At 40.6% G+C, this 21373-nt stretch overlaps 2 pseudogenes; one reads left to right on the top strand and one right to left on the bottom strand.

Moving 5' to 3' along the window:
• The first annotated feature begins 503 nt into the window (after window positions 1-503).
• LOC111747772 (immunoglobulin kappa variable 4-1-like) overlaps window positions 504-21373 on the top strand; it is a 30402-nt pseudogene continuing 9532 nt past the window's right edge.
• LOC135227826 (immunoglobulin kappa variable 4-1-like) lies at window positions 15949-16660 on the bottom strand (annotated as a pseudogene).

Raw genomic sequence — 21373 nt, forward strand, 5'->3', positions numbered from 1 at the left:
TTTAATTTCACCATGATCGTTGATTCAGGAATCTGGCCCTTCATTTATGGAACCTGAACCCATTTAATAATTTTTTTAATTTAAAATAGAGACTCTTCACATTGTGGGGATATCAACTAGGGTCACATAACAATGTATATATAAATTTTTATAGAGGAAACTAACTTGAGATTTAAGCTTTCAACTACAGCACAATTAAAAAAAAAACAGAGTCTCTTAATGAGATCATTTAGCAGTCTGTAGCTTTAGAGCTTCTAAGTTGATATTAAAAATTTTAAGTCGGCTTCTGTCTTTTCTAATCATTGAATTACACTTGCTGTAATGATATTTTTGGTTCTAGGTTTACACTGGTTACTTTTACAACCTATTGCCCATGCAGTTTGCTTCCATGCTCATTGGTTGCTTTGCATAGGCCCCCCCACACCCAGGCTGGCTGCTCAGATATTATAAACGGGGCCTTTGCAATGTGAGCTGATCTGCATCAGGCAGGCAGTGGCAGCAAGATGGTGCCACAGACTCTGGTCCTCATGTCCCTGTTGCTCTGGGTCTCTGGTGAGAAACTTAAAAGTGCCTCCATCCCACTAGAGTAGCATCTTTGAAGAACTGAAAAATGATTTTAATATGTAGTGAGAAGTGGTGGCTATTTTCAAAATGGACTCGATTATGTGCTGAAACATATTATCACTGGAAAGCACATTGAAAATGGGATATTTTAATGTGTCTATGATAAAGTGTGTGTAGATATGTATGTGTGATAATTGTCCATTTGTGATTTCAGGTGCCAGTGGGGACATTGTGCTGACCCAGTCTCCAGCCTCTCTGGCTGTGTCTCCAGGAGAAACGGTCACCATCAACTGCAAGTCCAGTCAGAGTGTGGGTACAGAGTTAGGCTGGTACCAGCAGAAATCAGGACAGTCTCCTAAGCTGCTCATGTATGCTGCATCTAAAAGGGCATCTGGGGTCCCTGACCGGTTCCGTGGCAGTGGATCTGGGACAGACTTCACTCTCACCATCAGCAACTTCCAGGCTGAAGATGTGGCAGACTATTACTGTCAGCAAGGTTATAACGCTCCTCCCACAGCGCTTTGGCCTTGAACACAAACCTCCTACCCAAGCTTGCAGGCCAGTGAGCAACAGCTGTTTCCTTTCTGCTCAGCCCTGAACATGCTCGCTCCCTCTCTGCCCTAAAGGACACATCCCCTGACTAATTCCTGAGGTGTTTGCAAGGCCCAGGAGATAATGAAGGGATGTGGACTTTTTTTTTAGCTCATTTTGTCTGAGATTACTGTAAACATGCTGCAACAATCTCTTATAGACTTTGTCAGTTGTTGTCATATCACAGAAACCTGCATGTTTCACGTGGCTAGACCACATGACTGATCTGGTGCAGGGTCCAGTGAATTTTACACCCTGAAAGATCAATCCTCTTTTCTTTGTGCCTTCTTGACTCTGCAACATCCCAATTTTATTCCCTTGTTCTTGCTCTTCTTCCTTTCTCCACACTTACCACATCCTCCCAACTCTTGCCCTTCCCAATATTAAATGCTTGACCCTTCATATTCAAAACTTTCCTCAAAGAAGGCAGTATTCCTCTTTCTGTTTCCCTCCACATATGCTGTTTCCCAGCCATGCGTTTCTGATCTATGTCACTGAAGGTGGTTTCCTACTCTAGCTCTTATTTTACTGCCCTTTTCCCTTCTCTCCATTTCTTTCAGTGGCACCTCATTCTTTCAAAGGCAAGTCTCTAATTCACTCACCCTATCACTCTCACTCTAGAAATATTTGACGGTTTTCTCCTGTCATTTTTTCATTAATAGCCAACTTCCTCTTTAAATTTATCTCTTGGACACCTGAGTCTCATTTGATAACTGAAGAATATCATGGTTCTTTCTTGTTAGTTGTTGTCAGATTGGCCCCCAATCCACGGAGACTTCATTCACAATGGGGTCAGACCTTGGTGATCCATAGGGTTTTCATTGATTGATTTATGAGAAATAGATCAGCAGGTCTTTCTTCCTAGATTATCTTAGTCTTGAAGCTCCGCTGACACTTGTTCTACATCATTGCGACATACAATCCTCTGCTGAGTGAAGGATGGTGGATGCACATGAAGTGCATTGGCCAGGAATCGAATCCAAGTATCCCATATATAAGGCAAGACTCCTACCACTGAACCACCACTGCTCCCCATGTTTCTTTAGTCTGCTGTAACTTGAATGAATGTGCTCTTCTCATGTAATAATAAACTCCTGGCGTACTAGTATTATTATGAAAATGGGGCCCCAGTGGTGCAGTGGTTAAGAGCTCAGTTGCTAACCAAAAGATTGGCATTTCAAATCTACCAGCTGTTCCTTGGAAACCCCATGTAGCAGTTCTACTCTCTTCTATAGGGTCACTACGTCTCAGGATCAAATCAACAATAGCAGTTTTTTAAAAATTATTATTATGAAATACGTGGGTTAATGAAATTTAACTTCAGGTAAGATCTCAACAGACTTGATCAGCACACTCTGAACACTCTCACTTACATAAAAAGGCCTTTTCTCTAACATGAGATATATTTTCAACGTATCGACTGATTCATTCAGGTTATATTTATTGAGGGCTTACTAGGTGTCATGCACTAAAATATTGCTTTCATTTTAGTTGGGGGAGACAGCCAATCAACAACTGCATAAATAATATATTTACTATTTTTTTGTAAGTGCTATGAATGAAAATAAAGCAGGGAAGAGGATAAGAGCTTTCTGGGGTAAGAGTGAGTAGCAATTAAAAGTAGGATGATGTCAACTGGGTGACAGCTGATGTAGAAAGGCCCATAAGACTTTCATGCCTTTCACATGTTTAAAGTGGACTGGCCATCAGCTGAAGCTATTGGGGTGACTGGGCTATATATCTCTCATCTTCTGGTGGATTACCCCAAGCTTGTTCTGATGGCAGTTGGCAGGATTCCAAGTGAGAAAATAAGAGCACACAGTGTCTTCAATCCTAGACTTAATACTGGTACGATTTTCTGCATTCTATGAAGTTTGCTCCAGTCTATGAATCGACTCAATTCACAAAAGCAGCTCATATTGAAAGGGACGGTAAATAACCCCTAATTCTTGATAGGAGGAGATGCAAAGTCACATTTCAAAAAATCATGGATACAGATAATCAATGTATAATAGATGGTGATGGAAGCCTGCCCTGAGAAAGTATGATTAGATCAATGTCTTAATGTTGGTGAAGAAATAAGCCGTAGGAATATCTCCAGGAAATAGGGCCCTAGTTAGAGAAAACAGCAAATTTCTGAGGCAGAAATGTAACCAGCGCATTGGGAGAGAAGCAAGGAAGCCAGTGTTGCTGGAGTTGAGTTGCGACACAATTAGTGGGATATAGGGTCAAAGAAATAATGAGGGGGTTTATTTTGTAGGATTTTGTAAGCCACTCTAATGTTTTGGGTTGAGGGTTTTGAATAGAGGATATGATTTAATCTGTAGTTTAACATTACAAAAGAGATACCAGTTAAGAGCCCATTAGTATCATCCTGGCTGGAGATGATGATTGCTTTGGTGGATGGTGGTGATAGTGAAGGGGGTGAAGACAGGTCTATTTTGGAAATAAAGACAGCAATATGCTGATGATTGTAACAAGGAGAGTGAGATGAAAAGCAGATCCTAACATGACTCCGAAGCTTTGCTCTGAGTAACCAGAAGGGTGGACTTGACATTTATTTAGATAGGGAACTCTCTGGGAGGAGCAGATTTGGGGATGAAGATTAGGAATTTTTTTTCTGAACATTTGAAGTTTGAGATGTGTATTGAACCTCTGCGTGTGACTGTCAAGTAGGCCTTTGGGTTTATGAGTTCTGCATTCAGGGAACAGATACGTACTGGAGATTTAAATCTGATAAGTAATAAAATGAATGGTGAATAGATGAAGAACAGAAGAGGTCCACAGATTGAGCTGTGAGGCAGCGGAGATGAGGAGGAATCAGCAAAGGAGTCTGAGAAGGAGCAGTATGGATGGACAACAAAAAGGAAAGTGTGACACCCTGGAGATCAATGTGGAGATTGTATCAAGAAGGAGGACTTTATCTATGTTTTTAATGTTATGGATGGGTCTGGAAGATGAAGGCTGGGATGTGACCATTGGATTTGGCAATGTGGAGGTCAGTAGTGACATTGAGTAGAGCAGTGATACGGTAGGGATAACACCTTGCCCAAGAGAGAATGGGAAGGGAAGATTTGGGGTTGGTGACTGCAAAAATTTTGAATGCGCATTATGGTAAAGGAGAAGAGTGAAACAGGGCATAACTGGAAGGAGATATGAGATCAACAGAGCTTTTAGAATGATGTTTACATGCTGATGGAAATGATGCTAAAGAGAAGGGAACATAAATATTTCTGGAAAGAGAGGAGAGAAACGCCAAGCAATGCTCTTGAGTAAGTCAGAGGAATGGGCCAGAGGACTGGCTTCAGATAGGAGGACTGTCTGCTTATCTACAGTAACAGGAAGGAAATCAGAGTGTGGGAAAGTCAGTGGATCAGGAGACACATGGGAGTTCCTTGTGGAATTTCAGTTCACAGGTAAGAGATGAGGCAATTGAGTTGAAGTCTGGATAGAAAGGTGGTGTTAAAAATCGAAAAAAGAAGAAAAGAGAAAGAAAGAAGACTGAACAGACCAGGTAAGTGAAGTATGATTGTGAACTAGCATTAATAACTTTCATGACATTTAAAAGCAAACAACAACAATAAACAAAGCAAAACAACAACAACAACAACAAAAACAAACCAATCGCAGTTGATGCAATCTTGACTGTGTTGACCCATGAGTGTCAAAGCATGATTGTGCTCAGTAGTGTTTTCAATGGCTGTGATATTATGGTAGTAGATCATCAGAGATTTCTTTTGAGGTGCCTCTGGGTGGACTCAAATTGCCAGCATTTTGATTAGCAGGGAGAGCATTAACCTTCTGAACCTCCCAGGGGCTCTTGAAGTTAATGATCATAAGTTTAAATTGAAGGTGAAACGGGTCAGAATGACTGCGTATTTTTCTGCAGACACATCAGAGATGTGGGGGCAGGCATGTAGAGGGTTGGGTTTTAGCTAGGGCTGTGATCTTGCCAGGTGAATAGGGTTAAATAAGGGAGTTCTTCATGTGTGCAAGAGACTCACTGCAATGAAGGATTATGATTTCAGCTGGTAAGGAGGGAATTGAGATTAAAAGACTCAAGGACAGTGAAAATAGGTTTGTTAAAGGGCATTTTCTTAGAAAAAAGGCAAAGTTGTGACTGTCATACAAATATAAGATGACGTTAGGTAATTTATTTTACTTATACTAAATGAGGGAACTAGACAGATGCCATAACTGGTTCAGCAGTATAAACAGTTAAACAGTATAGATTTACATAGAGTAAAGGATTGTTGAGATGAATTGCAAAAAAAGAGACAAATTCTTGGGGGGACAATTAAGACTCCGGCAGACAGGACAGAATGTGCACATCTATCAGTTACCTACAATTTACAAAGAATTTAAAATTAGCTCAAAGATAAGGAACAAGGGTAGGAATCTGGTAATGCCAAATGGTATGTTATAGACAATGTGTAGTTATCTATTTATATACATATATATTTTCTACAAATTTAAATCCTGATTGTCTTAGGCTGGGTTCTCTAGAGAAGCAAAACCAGTGAAACATATAGATAGATAGATAGACAAAGAGATAGGTAAATTTGCATCAAGGAAATGGCTGGTGCAGTTGTAGAGCATGGCAAGTCCGAAGACCATGGGTCGGGTGTCAGACTGGGGTCTTCTTCTGATTACTGTAGCTGCGGAGGCTGACAACCCAAAATTGGTAGGTCAGACGGCAGGGTCATGCGCTACAGAGTCTGATAAATCAAAGACTGTCAGGTAAGGCAGCAGGCTGCTGGTTCACAGGCTGCCGAGACCAACAAATTACCAAATAAGCAGGCAATAGGGCAGGTTGCTGGCTCAAATCTCAAGAACCAGAGGTCAGATGATGACAAGCCAGATGCAGTATCCAGAGCAAAAAAGCGAACTTTGACAGAATGTCCATATATTTATCTTGGATGCAGGACACACCCCCAAGAAAACTCCCTTTAAAACCGGTTGGCTGATCACATCAGAGAGGATGACTACATCATTGAATAACTGCCAAATTACATCATTACATAACTGCCAAACCAGCAAGAATCAAGACCTAGCCAAGATGACACACAATCTTAACTATCACACTAATGAAGGATAAAAATTATCAGTGATAGCACACCAGGTGGAGTGAGCTGCCCAGCTCTTGGAAATACCAAGAATGAAATGATTGATATTGTGATGATGGGGAAATTTTGGCTCTTTTCTAATGACATGTCCAGGGAATGACCATGAAAGTGGTAGGAAGAGACCACTGGAGGAAAGGCGATCAAAGAACTGAGATGTCAGGACCACAGAAAGATCACCTGTGGGCATATTGAAGGGACAGGGATTGTGACAGGAGTAGAGTTGAAGAGCCTGACACTGAGTCAGAAACTAAAATGTTTGAGAGAGGGAGGAGGAGAGACAATGGGGCTGGTAGATGACTGCAATAAGGAAGGATGATACTGGATGATGTAGTCTGCTATACTGAATCCAAAGTTTTTGGGGAATCATTTGTTCAGGGGAGAGAAGACTCAGAGTTGGATTATGAGGACACACCCAGAGAGAAGTAGGCTAAAAGGAATTCCAGTGGTTGGGGAGGGGTGTGAGATGTGGAGAAGGGACTCCCTTTTAACTACTGTACATTGGAAATCTGAGTCCTTCATTTCTCGAGTCTACCATACGTTCGCTTGCTGCTCTCTTACAATCTGCTTTGCTGCCCTCACATTTAAAATTTTTTCTAATGATAAAAGAAACCTGCTTTCTGCTCCTCAGTTTTGCACTAGAGTCCTTTCTTAAATGCATTTTGAATGACTCTGTCACAAGGACGGGTGGGAATCCAGTGTTTTCTCCTTCATGGGATCTTTTTTCTGGAATAAAGTTTGAGTGGGGAAGCAGGGAATAGGAATAATCAGGGGATAGTGGCTTTTCAAGTGGCCTTTGGCCTAGAAAGGAGGTTCTGCTTGGGGGTAGCACCTTTGGGAGGTGTGGTTAAGTGTGACTGGAGGGATCAGACTATGGCTGCAAATGACCAAGCACTGAGATTCAGAGTGAGGTGTGAGAATAGATTAAAGGAATTGAATGGGAAGAGGAGACCAGCTTTCTTTTGGAGCGAGAGAAGGCCTAGCTGCCTGTTTTTCAAATATCTCAAGCCAATATTTTTTTTTCCTGATTAAAACCAGCCAACCAACTGACCAACCGCCCAACCGACCACCCGACCAACCACCCACAACCAACCAACCAACCAACCAACCAACCAACCAACCAACCAACCAACCAACCAACCAACCAACTAACCAACCAACCAACCAACCAAATGGTGGCTATTAATAAGAAGTAGCTGGGATCCTTTCCTGTCCTCCCTTTGTTAGTAGGACAGTTTGTATTTGGAGTCACATCATTATGATAGGACATTTTCATGCTGGAAACAGTAATTCACTGTATTATCTTTGGATTCAAAACTGCTCATGGTGAGAATAAATTCTGTCTCAGACCCAGTGCCACCCAGTGGACACCTGGTCAACATGGATAGAAGCAGGGCAAACGAGGTCCTTAGGAACTTCCCCAAGTTTTAACTGGTACCAGGATAAGTAGTGTTTCACATCAGTATAGAGGAGGCTCTGACTGGCCCTGCAGTTGATGGAGACTCTTTCTCCCAGTGAAAGAGCCAAGGATTCTGCTCCTGGGTTAGTGGGATCTGTCTACTAGAACCTGCAGTGACAGGCATGGGGATGATGCAGGGATGTTGTACAATCAGGAACGGAAGAAAAAAAATCAAGCCACAGTGGTCTCTAACTGTGATAGGTGGACAGGCCTGTGTTGCTCATAGCATTTATTTCATATCTTATTTTAAAACTGTAGATCTATCTGAATAGAAGGATCATCTTGGAGAGAAAATTTCATTTCTAGGTTTGCAAATATCCTCTCATCTGTAAGAGAGTAGAATAAGAATTTGAGGATCTGGATGCAGCTTCTCTCTTGTGTGATGTTGCTCAGTCCCCCCCCCCCCAAAAAAAAGGCTCCATTTATGAGGCTCAGATGATCAGGGCTGAGCCTAGGGTGAGGTGGTAGTGAGGGGACATTTATGCAAAGTACCAGGGAGTATGATGGTGAAATTCTTAGCTCCCAAGATTGTGGTTAAAAGTTTGTAAGGTGGTCTTTTTTGACTTACTTTTGAATATGGCTGTAATGGGCACCTATTGTCTTGGATTCTTTGCCAAAACAAAGATGTCATTAGTGATGTGGAGCAAATTGTTTGTGCTTGACTACTAATTTTCCCATTTTAAACCACGCAGTATCCCCTTGTTCTGTTAGAACAACTGCCTGTTGATCTATGTATAGGTTCTACGTAAGCACAATTAAGTATTCTCAAATTCTCATTCTTCTCAATGTTATCTATAATTTTTTTTGATCCACACATTTGAATGTCTTTGCAGGGTCAATAAAACACAGGTAAATATCTTTCTGGTCTTCTCTGCTCTTGGCCAGTCTGATATCAGCAATGATATCCCTCATGCCACATCTTCTTCTGAATCCAGCTTGAACTTCTGGCAGTTGTTTTTCAATTATGTTCAGCATAATTCAGCTTGCATATGATGTTAATGATACTGTTTGATAATTTCTTCATTCTGTTGGGTCACTTTTTTTTGGAATGGGCAGGAATATGGATCTCTGCCAGTCAGTTGGCCAGGTAGCTCTCATCCAAATTTCTTGGCATAGTTGAGCAAATACTTCCAGCATTGCTTTCATTTATTGAATCATCTCAACTGGTATTCTGTCAACTCCCAGAGCCTTATTTTTTGCCAATGTTTTCCATGTAGCTTAGAATTCTTTCTTCAGTACCATTGGTTCTTGATCATATGCTACCTCCTGAAGTGGTTGAACACTGACCAGTTCTTTTTGGTACAGTGTCTGTGTATTCCTTCCTTCTTCTTTTGATGGTTTCTGCATCATTCAGTTTTTTTGCCCATAAAATCTTTCAATATTGCAACTCAAGGCCTGAATTTTTTCTTCAGTCCTTTCCACTTGAAAAATGCCAAGCATGTTCTTTCCTTTTGATTTTCTGTCTGCAGATCTTTGTACATTTCAATATTATACTTGTTTTTTCAAGACACCCATTGAAATCTCCTGTCCAACTCTTTTACTTCATCATTTTTTTCCATTCACTTTAGTTACTTTGTGCTTAAGGGCAAGTTTGAGTCTCTTCTGACATCCATTTTGGTCTTTTTTTTTTTTTTATGTCTTTGTAATGACTTTTTTTTAAAATTATGCTTTAGGTGAAGCTTTACAGAGCAAATTGGTTTCCCATTCAATAGTTTATACACAATGAAGGATTCAAGTTGGCAGCCTAGTGAGATGCAGCATGCAATCCCTCTGTAGCAAAGGCCTGAGAAACAAATTGCACAGATAGAAATTATAACCCTGGGACCCTGAGCATCAAATGGACAGATACAGAATTAAAAGGAAAAAGAAATTGAATGACAGTAGTAAATGGGGAAAGATACTGAGTTGAGGTGCTCTACCAGACAGCCCAGCAGAGTGGAAACATTTTGAGACAAAGCCAGCAGCGACCCTGAATGAGGAGCACATGAAGACAGCATCATGCAACTCCAATAGGAGACAGAGAAACTGTGTAAACATAACCTGGAGTGAAGCAAGGAGAGCAGAACATGAACTGAAACTAAGGAGGGAAAGTACAGGAAGGAGGCTGAGAGTTTCAGGGATCCTGGTGTACACAGAGTGGGGAGGGAACCAGGACCCAGAGACAGGGTGACTCCCCAGTGATGATACCAGACCTGTAGGGTGTAGGGTGGGTGGCAAACACAGAGCAATAGATGAATTCCCCCTTTTTTTCCCCCTCTTTTCTTTCTCTCTCTCTCTTGTTTTTTTCTCTCTTCTTTCCTCCCTGGCTGGCCATCCTACCCCTTCCCCACAGGAAAAAGCACCTGTGTGACCCCTGAATGCCCATTCTGCTCCTTCTCCACTCAGGAGAGTACCTGTGTGACCTTCCACCACCCACTGTGCTCCTCTTCCACCAGGGAGAGCACCTGTGCGACCCCAGACTACTTGTCCTGCCCCTCTTTCACTGGAAAGTGCGCCTGCATGCCTCCCTTGCTGGAGAGAGTGCCTGCAGGTCTCCTGGCTGCCTGCCCTGTCCCCAAAAGGAGCTCTGGCCATGCTTTAGATTTGGGTATGATGTGAGTTTTTTTTATAAAAATGAATGACAAACAACATGTGTGCAAGGTGTAAGAAACTAAAAAGAGTGACACCAAAGATTTGAAAAAGAACCAAACAGAATTTCTAGAAATTAGAGATAGAACAAGTTTCCCTTCCTGTGAAACAACCACAATATATGTATATATATATACATACACATATGTGTACATATACCAAACCCATTGCCACTGAGTGGATTCATACTCATAGAGACCCCAGTGGACAGAGTAGAACCACCTCATAGAGTTTCCAAGGAGCATCTTGTAGATTAGAACTGTGACCCTTTGGTTAGCAGCCGTAGCACTTAACCACTTAGCCACTAGGGTTTCCTGTATATATATATAGTTTCCTGTATATATATATATACACACACACATACACACGTAGATAGTTTTCAAGACCCTGGCCATCAGACATTGAAGGACCGTGATAACCAAGAGACAGATATCAAACAGAGTGAGCTATCACTGACAATTTTTAGCCTTCATCAGTGTGATGATTAAGGTTGTATGTCACTTTGGCTGGGCCACGATTCTTGGTGGTTTGGCAGTTATGTAATGATGTAATTTGGCAGTTATGTAATAATGCAGTCATCCTCCATAATGTGATCTGATGTGATGAACCAATCATTTTTAAGGACAGTTTTCTCAAGGGTGTGTCCTGCATCCAATATATATATATGGACATTCTGTCAAAGTTTGTTTTTTTGCTGTGGATACTGCATCTGGCTCATCATCATCTGATCTCTGGTTCTTGAGATTTGAGCCAGCAGCCTGCTGTATTGCCTTCTGATCTTAGGATTTGTCGACCTCTGCAGCCTGTGAGCCAACAATTTGCTGCCTTACCTGCCAGTCTTGGGTTTATCAGCTTCCGCAGCCCATGAGCCAATGGACTGCCATCTGACCTGCCAATTATTGGGGTGGTCAGCCCCCTGCAGCTAAAGGAATCAGAGGAAGTCCCCAGTCTGACGCCTGACCCATGGACTTGGGACTTGCCACCTTCCACAACTGCATGAGCCATTTCCTTGAGATAAATCTATCTGTCTCTCTTTCTCTATCTATCTATATGTTTCATTGGTTTAGCTTCTCTAGAGAACCTAGCCTAAGATAATCGGGATTTAAATTTGTAGGAAAATATATATACATAAATAGAAAACTATGCATTGCATTGTCTATAACATACCATTTGAGGTTATCAGATTCCTAGCCTTGTTTGTTACCTTTCAGCTAATTTTAAATTTTTTTGTAAATTGTAAGTAACTGATAGATACATATATTCTGTCCTGTCTGCTGGAGTCTTAATTGTCTCCCCCAAAATTTTGCCTCTTTTTGCAATTCATCTTAACATTCTTTTACTCTATGTAAATGTACAGTTTTAATTTTTATTTTGAACAAGTTATAGCATCTGCCTAGTTCTCTCATTTAGTATAAAATAAATTACTTAACATGTCTTCATCTGATATTTGTATGAGAGTCATGACTTTGTCTTTTTTCTGAAAAATGTCCTTTAACAAATCTATTTTCACTGTCCTTGAGTCTCTCATTCTCAATTCCCTCCTTACCAGGTTAAATCATGATCCTTCATTGCAGTGATTCCCTCACACACATCAAGAACTCCATTTTTAATCCTATTCATCTGGCAAGACCACAGCCCTGGTAAAAACCCAACCCTCCACATGCCTACCCCCACATCTCTGATGCGTCTGCAGAAAAATACACAATCATTCTGACTCATTTCACCTTCAATTTAAATTTATGATCATTAACTTCAAGAGCCCTGGGAGGTTAAAAAATTAATGCTCTCCCTGCTAATAAAAATGCTGGTGATTTGAGTCCATGCAGAGGCACCTCAAAAGAAATCCCTGGCGATCTACTTCCATAATATCCCAGCCATTGAAAATACTACAGAGCACAATTCTGCTCTGACACACATGGGTCAACACAGTCGAGATTGCATCAACTGCAACTGGTTTGGTTTATTTATTTATTTTTGTTGTTTGTTTTTAAATCTCATGAAGATCCTTAATGCTATCCCCCAATTGAACGTCATTGACCTGGTCCGTTCAGTCTTCACTCTTTCTCTTCTTTCTTCAATTTTGAACACCTCTTTCCATCCAAATTTCTATACAATTCCTCATCTCTTACCTGTGAAGTGAAATCCCACAAGGAACGCCCATGTGTCTCCTGATCCACTGGCATCCCCACACTCTACTTTCCTTCCCGTTACTGTGGATGAGCAGACAGTCCTCCTGTCTGAAGCCAGTCCTCTAACCATGCCTCTGACTTACTCAAGAGCATTGCTTGGCATTTCTCTCCTCTCTTTCCAGAAATATTTATGTTCCCTTCTCTTTAGCATCGTTTCCATCAGCATGTAAACATGATTTTAAAAGCTCTGTTGATCTCACTTTTCCCTCCAGTAAGACCCTGTTTCACTCTTCTCCTTTACTATAATGCTCATTGAAAAAGTTGTACAGTCACCAACCCCAAATCATCTCATTCCATTTTCTCTTGGGTGCCCTCTATTCAAGGTGTTATCCCTACTGTTTCATTGCCCTACTCAACATCACTGGTTATCCCCCCATTGCCAAATCCAATGGTCACATCCCAGTCTTCATCTTCCAGACCCATCCATAACATTTAATACATTGATAAAGTCCTCCTTCTTGATACAATCTCCACACTGAGCTCCAGGGTGTCACACTCTACTTGTTGTTGCCCATCCATACTGCTCCTTTTCAGACTCCTTTGCTGGTTCCGCCTCATCTCTCCTGCCTCACAGCTCAGTCTCTGGGCCTCCTCTGTTCTCCATCTATTCACCACTCATGTTATTAGTTATCAGATTTAAATCTTCAGTCCATATTTGTTTCCTGAATTCAGAACTTATAAATCCAAAGGTCTCTTTGACAGTCACACACGGAGGTTTAATGCACATTTCAAACTTAAAACATTCTGAACAAAATTCCTAATTTTCATCCCCAAATCCACTCCTCCGGCAGTGTTCCCTGTCTAAATAAATGTTAAGTCCACCCTTTTGGTTACTCAGAGCAAAGCCTTGGAGTCATTTTAAGGCTTACTTTTCATCTCACTCTCCTTGTCACAACCATCAGCATATTGCTGTCGCCATTTCCAAAACAGACCTCTTCTCACCCCCTCCACTATTACCACCATCCACCAAAGCAATCATCTTCTCTAGGCAGGATGATCGTAATGGCCTCCTGACTGGTATCTCTTTTGTACTGTAAAACTACAAATTAAATCATATCCTCTATTCAAGACTTATCAGCTATTACCACATCATTCAAAATAAAACCCAAATCCTTAGAGTAGCCTACAAAATCCTACAAAATAAACCCCCTCATTATTTCTTTGACCTTATGTCCCACTAATCTCCCTGTCAGAACTCAACTCCAACAACACTGGCTTCCTTGCTTCTCCTCCAATATGCTGGTTACATTTCTGCTTCAGAAATTTGCTGTTTTTTCTAACAAGGGCCCTCTTTCCTGGAGATATTCTTATGGCTAGTTTTGTTGCCAACATTAAGATTTTGATATGATCATGCTTTCTCAGGGCAGCCTTCCATCAACATCTATTATACATTGATTGCAAAAAAATCCCCTATTTTTTATTCCTCCCTGTAGCACGCTTTTTTGCAATGTGACTTTGCATCTCTTCCTACCAAGAGTTAGGGGTTATTTGCCTTCCCTTTCAATATGAGTTAGTTTTGTGAATTGTGTTGATCCTTAGAATGAAGCAAACTTCTTAGAATGCAGAAAATCGTACCAGTATTGAGTCTAGGATTGAAGAAGCTTTGTGTGCTCTTATTTTCTCACTTGGAATCCTGTCAACTGCCATCAGAACAAGCTAAGGTTAATTGGCCAGATAATGAGAGAGATATGGTCCAGTAACCCCAATAACCCCAGCTAATGGCCAGTCAACTGTAAACACGTGAAAGACATAAAAGTCTCATGGCCCTTTCTACATCAGCTGGCACTCAGGTGACATCATCCTACTCCCTCTTAACCCAACTGGCTCTTATCCCCTTTCTTGCTTTATTTTTCTTCATAGCACAAAAAATTAAAAAAAAAAAATAGTGAATACTTATTTATGCAGGTGTTGATTGTGTATCTCCCCCAGCTAGAATGAAAGCAATATTTTAGTGCAGGACACCTACTATACCCTCAATAAATATATCCTGAATGAATCAATCAATACTTTGAAAATGTTCCCCATATTAGAGAAAAGGCCTTGTTATGTAAGTAAGAGTGTTCAGAGTGTCGTGATCAAGTTTGCTGATATCTTACCTGAAGCTACATTTCATTAACCTATGTATTTCATAATAATAATAATTAAAGAACAAAACTGTTACTGTTATTTTATTCCGACTCATAGTGACCCTATAGGATAGAGTACAACTGCTCCATAGGGTTTCCAAAGAACAGCTGGTGGATTTGAACTGCCAACCTTTTGGGTAGCAGCCAAGCTCTTAACCACTGCACCACCGGTGCCCCATTTTCAGAATTACACTAGTGCAGAAACAATACTCGAATACCAGAAGTTTTTCTATTATTACATGAGAAGAGCACATTCATTCAAATTACAGCAGACTAAAGAAGCATGGAGGTCAGTGGTGGTTCAGAGGTAGAAGTCTTGCCTTCCATGTGGCATACTTGGGTTCAATTGCTGGCCAGTGCACCTCATATGCCTCCACCACCCTTCAGTCAGTAGAGGCTTGCATGTTGCAGTGATGCTGAACAAGTGTCACCAGAGCTTCAAGACTAAGATAATCCAGGAAGAAAGACCTGGTGATCTATTTCTGATAAATCAATCAATGAAAACCCTACAAATCACCAAGGTCTGATCCCATTGCGCATGAGGTCTCCGTGGATTGGGGGCCAATCTGACAGTAGCTAACAAGAAAGAACCGTGATACCTTTCAGTTATCAAATTAGACTCAAGTGCCCAAGAGGTGAATTTATAGAGGAAGTTGGCAATTAATGAAAAAACTACATGGGTAATGGATCAAATATTTCTAGAGTGATAGGGCTAGTGAATTAGAGAATTGCCTTTGGAAGAATGAGGTGCCACTGAAAGAAATAGAGAGAAGAGAAAAGTGCAGTAAAATGAGAAGTAGAGTAGGAAACCACCTTCAGAGGCATTGATCCAAAAAGCATGTCTGGAAACAGGATATGTGGAAGGAAAAAGAGAGAGGAATACTTCCTTCTTTCAGGGAAATTTTGAATATAAAGGGTCAAGTTTTAAAATTGGGAAGGTCAAGAGTTGGGATAGTGTGGCAAGGGCAGAGAAAGGAAGAAGACCATGAGTACAAGAAAATAAAATTGGAATGTTGCAGAGTCAAGAAGGCACAAGGAATAGAAAATTGATGTTTCAAGGTATAAAACTCACTGGACCCTGTGCAAGATCAGTCACTTGGTCTGTGCATGTGAAGAATGTAGGTTCATGTTATATAGCAAATCCTGACAATGTAAGAGATTTTTGCAGCATTTTTACAATAATCTCAGGCCAAAAGGGGCTAAAAAAAAAACCCCAGAAACCTCATCTCTTCATTTTTCCCTGGGCTTGAAAACACCCCAGGAATTAGTCAGGAGATATGGCCTATAGGGCAGACAGGGGAAGCGTGCATGTTCAGGGCTGAGGAGAAAGGAAACAGCTGGTGCAGTGAAGACTTACTAACCTGTAAGCTTGGGTAGGAGGTTTGTTTTTGAGGCTGCAGCACTGTGGGAGGGGAGCTATTATGTTGCTGACAGTAATAAAATGCCACATCCTCAGCCTGGAGGCTGCTGATGGTGAGAGTGAAGTCTGTCCCAGATCCACTGCCAGGAAACCGGTCAGCAACCCCAGATCCCCAGGTGGATGCTGAGAGATGAGCAGCTTAGGAGCCTGTCCTGGTTTCTCCATGTACCAGGCTAAGTTGCTACTAATACCCTGGCTGGATTTGCAGTTGATGATAGCTGTTTCCCCTGGAGACGCAGCCAAGGAGGCTGGAGACTGGGTCATCACAATGTCCCCACTGGCAACCTGAAATCACAAATAGACAACTAGCCCACGTACATACCTATATACACTTTATCATAGATATATTAAAATATCCCAATTTAAATGTGGTTCCTAGTAATAATATGTTTTAGCATTTAACTGAGTCCATTTTGGGAATAGCCATCATTTCTCACTACATATTAAAATCATTTTTCAATTCTTCAGAGATGCTACTCTAGAAGGATTGAGGCACTTTTAAGTTTCTCACCAGAGACCCAGAGCAACAGGGACATGAGGACCAGAGTCTGTGGTACCATCTTGTTGCCCCTGCCTGCCTGATGTGGATGAGCTCACATTGCAAAGGCCCCATTTATAATATCCGAGCAGCCAGCCTGTTGGGGGGGTGGTGGCTATGCAAAGCAATCAATGGGCATGGAACAAGCTGCATGGGCAATAGGTTGTGAAAGTAACCAATGTAAATCAAGAACCAAAAATATCATCACAAATTGTAATTCAGCCATTAGAAAAGACAGAAGTTGACTTACAAGCTATAATATAAACTAAGAAGCTATAAAGCTACAGATGGCTAAAAGATTTAATTAAGAGACTCTATTTTATTTTTTATTGTGCTCTTGGAGAAAGTTTACAGATCAAGTTAGTTTCTCCTACAAAAATTTATATACACATTGTTATGTGACCCTAGTTGCTATCCCCACAATGTGGACAGCCTGTATTTTCAATAAAAAGTTTTATTAAGTGTGTTCAGGTTTCATAGATGATGGACCAGATTCCTCAGATCAGCAATCCTGGTGAAATTAAACAAACAAACACAAACAAACAAAATGCTGCAAAAATACAACAAAAGAAAAAAGAAGAGAAAAGGAGAAAAGAAAATGAGGATCTTTTGATGCAACATTTGAAAAAGTTTATGGCCCAAAAGTATATGAGCTCCAAAGCCACTTTTATCCTGAAGGACACTCTAAAGATGCTGCAAACACTTGAGATTGGGTTCCAGGGCTCTGCAATGGCCAGAAAAATGGAAAACAGGGACAGAAGTTGCCCATCTGGGGTGTCCTCAGGGACCTATATTGAGCTAGGGCACAAAGGGCCACTAATTTCAAAGTAAGAGTGAACCAAAGAGAAAGTGGAACCCTTCCGAGGAAGTGATAAGAGCTTCATTGTGGAAATGGACAGGAAAAGACAGACAAGATTTCCTTGGGAAGTTTTGGCTGCCATCAGCCTTTGAGAGGATTTTTTACTCCAAGAATGCATGTCCCAGGTGGTCTGATACACTCCAATCTTGAAATTGGTTTAAGGTACCAGAACGGTAGGGTCCACAAATGGAAGCCTCTTTGGAAGAGGGCATACCCATCCTAAGTCCTCAGGAAAACTCGCAGATGATTTTTCAAGAGGCAATACCAACAGGAAGTCATAGATTCTTGACATTCAAGAAAGTAAGATAACTAGGATAAGAATGTGAATGTGATGTGACAGAAATAACAGAGAACAAAAGGAGTTCTGCTCACACTTCAGATTTGGGCATGATGTGAGTTTATTTAAAACAATAAATGACAAAGAACATGTGTGCAAGGTGTAAGAAACTAAAAAGAGTGACACTGAAGATTTGAAAAAGAATAAAACGGAATTTTTAGAAATTAGAGATAGAAGAACCAAAATTTTAAATCTCAGTGGAAAATCCACCTTCACTTCCAGGCAAGATACAATATTAACAAGAATGAGGTTTTCCCTGTATATGAAACAACCAAAATATACACATATGCACACACATATGTACACGTATTCTAAATTCATTGCTGTCGAGTCAATTCTGACTGATAGCGACTCTGTTGGTCAGAGTAGAACTGTCCCATAGAGTTTCCAAGGAGCACCTGGTGGGTTGGAACTGCCCACCCTTTGGTTAGCCGCCATAGCACTTAACCAGCAAATCACCAGGATTTCCTGTGTACACAGGCACATGCACACACACACAGACACACAGAGATGGTTTTCAAAACCCTGGCCATCAGGCATTGAAGGACAGTGTTAACTAGGAGACAGAAATCAAACAAACTGAGGGCTACCTAGCTCCTCAGAGAGTTTTCAGGCTGCACCACAGGGAAGAGGATCACAGGTGGAGCCCAGCAGACTCTAAGTTGAGAGGACAGAGCTGAGAGTCCAGAAAGACTGGAGCGGTTAAAATTTTCAGGAGACAGTACCAAAGAAGAAGAAGCTGCAGAGAGAGAACTACAGATACACGTGGACAGTGCCTCTGGAGTTTATAATATATGTATTGTACTAATGCATGCTGACAATAGCATAAAGCTGGGGAAGGAAGAAATGGAGTATACCATTCTAAGTTTCTAATCTATGTGTGAAGTGTATATCACCTGACGGTAGACCATGATATTTAAAATTGTGTATTACAAACCCCAAAGCAACCACTAAAATAACAAAATAAAAAAAAATTATAGCTAATAAGCCAATTAAAGAAATAGAAAGGAAAGGTAACAAATAATGTAAAACAAGGCCAAAAAAGAAAAGCAAAAGTGAAGAGAGAACAGATGGGACCAATAGAAAACAAATAGCAAAGTACAAACAGACTAAAATTTAAAAGATTAACCATTCTAACACTAGTCAAAAAATACTACTTTAACATCGGATCAAGTAGATTTCAGAAAACAATACTGCCAGGTACAAAGAAGGGGATTTTGGGATGAAGAAGAGGTCAATTAATCAAGAGGACATAATCATAATAAACATTTATGTGAATACATTCACTATTTTGATTGTGGTAATAATTTCAGGAATATATACATGTCAAATGTCAAATTGTGTGCTTTACAGACATGATTTATTGTACATTAATTTTACTTCAATAAGGCTTTTTTTTTTGTTACATCATACTCTGTATAAAGCAAAAGCAAAAAAAAAAAAAAAAAAAAAAAACCGGAGAGAAAAGAACCACCTTTTTAAGCTATGTATATAAATTAGCATCTTTACCTCTTTATGGACAATTCAAGGACTGTAGAATATTTTAGCTTTATAGATCTTCCCACTGAGTTACATGCTATTGTCATATATATTTTAAAGAGCCCTGGTGGGGCAGTGGTTAAGTGCGTGGCTGTTAACCGAAAGGTCAGCAGTTCTACTTATATTTTATACCCTGAAAAACATTATTTTATTTCATACAACTGACAGACATCCATATTTATTCCCATATTTTACTTCATTTCTTACTACAGCTCTGTATTAGCTATCTACTGTTGTGTAACAAGTTAACCCCAAATCCTGCAACTTAAAACAATACACATTTATTTTCGCACACTGTTTCTGTGAGTCAGGAACTTGGGAAAGGCTTAGCTGGTTGGTTCTGGCTGGCTCAAGATTTCTCATGAGATTGCTATCAAGATGTCCTCTAGAGCTGCTATTGTCCGAAGGCTGAACTGGAAGCTTTCAAGGTGAGCCACTCATATCTTGGCAAGTAAAATTTGGCCATTGGAAAGGGACCTCAGATTCTCACCATGTGAACCTGTCCATAGGGTTATTCGTGTGTTCTCACAACAGGGCATTTGCCCTCTCTTAGAGTAAATTATCCAAGGGAAAGTAGGCAGAAATCACAATGTCTTTAATGACCTAGCCTCAGAAGTCACACACTATCATTTCCTCATATTGTATTGGTTATACAGGTCAGTCCTATTCAATGTGGACATTGTTGTTGATAGGTGCCATCGAGTTGACTCCAGCTCAGAGAGACTTTATGTATGACAGAATGAAGCATTTAAGGGTCCTGTGTCATCTTCATGATCATTGGTATGTTTGAGTCCGTTGCTGTGGCAATTGTGTCATCTGTTTCATTGAGGATTTCTGTCATTTTGCTAACCCTCTAATTTACCAACAGAGATGTCCTTTTCTAGCAAATGGTCTCTGCTCATAATGTGTACAAAGTAAGCAAGATGAAGTCTTTCAATTCTCACTTCCAAGAGTATTCTGGTTTTATTTCTTCTAAGACTTATCAGCTCATTCTTCCGGCTGTCCATGGTATATCCAATATTCAGTATTCTCTCACACCACAATTCTCATGTGTCAATTCTTCTTCTGTCTTTCCTTTTAATTGTCCAGCTTTCCCATGCATACGAGGTGATTGAAAAGACCGTGGCTTGGGTCAGGTGCACCTTAGTCACCAAAGTGACATCTTTGCTTTTTAGAACTTTAAAGAGGTCTTTTGAGGCAGATTTGCCCAATGCAATACAACATTTGATTTCTTGACTGCTGTCTCCATGGACTTTGATTGTTGATCCAAGTAAATGAAACCCTTGATTACTTCAATTTTTCTCCATTTATCATGATGTTGTTTATTGGTTCAATTGTGAGGATTTTACCTTTCTTCATATTCAGGAGTATTCCTTGCTGAAGGCTGTCATCTTTGAATTTCATCAGTAAGTGCTTTGAGTCATCTTCATTTTCTGTAAGCAAGGTTGTGTCATCTGCTTCTTGCAGGTTGTTAGTGAGTCTTCCTCCCATCCTGATGCCACATTCTTCTTCACACACTCCAACTTTTCAGTTTAATTGTTCAGCATATAGATTGAATAAGACAACGGGAAGATACAACCCTGTTGCACATCTTTTTCCATTTGGAAACATGCAATATTAACAGGAATAAAGAACGGCATTTCAGGGCAAGGTGTTCGGTTTGAATGACTATCTCTTGAGCCATGCATGGGTCTACAAGAGAAAACTAAGTGTTCTGGAATTCCCATTTTACATAGTATTACTCAGAATTTTTTATGATCTACATAGTCAAATGCCTTCGAGTAGTCGGTAAAACACTGGAAAACCTCTTTCTGGTGTTTCCTGTCAGTGTAGAGGAGGCTGTAACTGGCCCTGCAGCTGATTGGAGACTGTCTGTCCCAGGGAGACAGCTGGGGCTTCTGGTGCCTGTGTGAACGCTATCTGCTGGCAGGAACCGGCAGTGACAGACATGGGGATGATGCAGAGATGTTGTTCCATCAGTGATAGAAAAAAAAAATCAA

The sequence above is a fragment of the Loxodonta africana genome, chromosome 15 (assembly GCF_030014295.1).
Source record: "Loxodonta africana isolate mLoxAfr1 chromosome 15, mLoxAfr1.hap2, whole genome shotgun sequence".
NCBI lineage: Eukaryota > Metazoa > Chordata > Mammalia > Proboscidea > Elephantidae > Loxodonta > Loxodonta africana.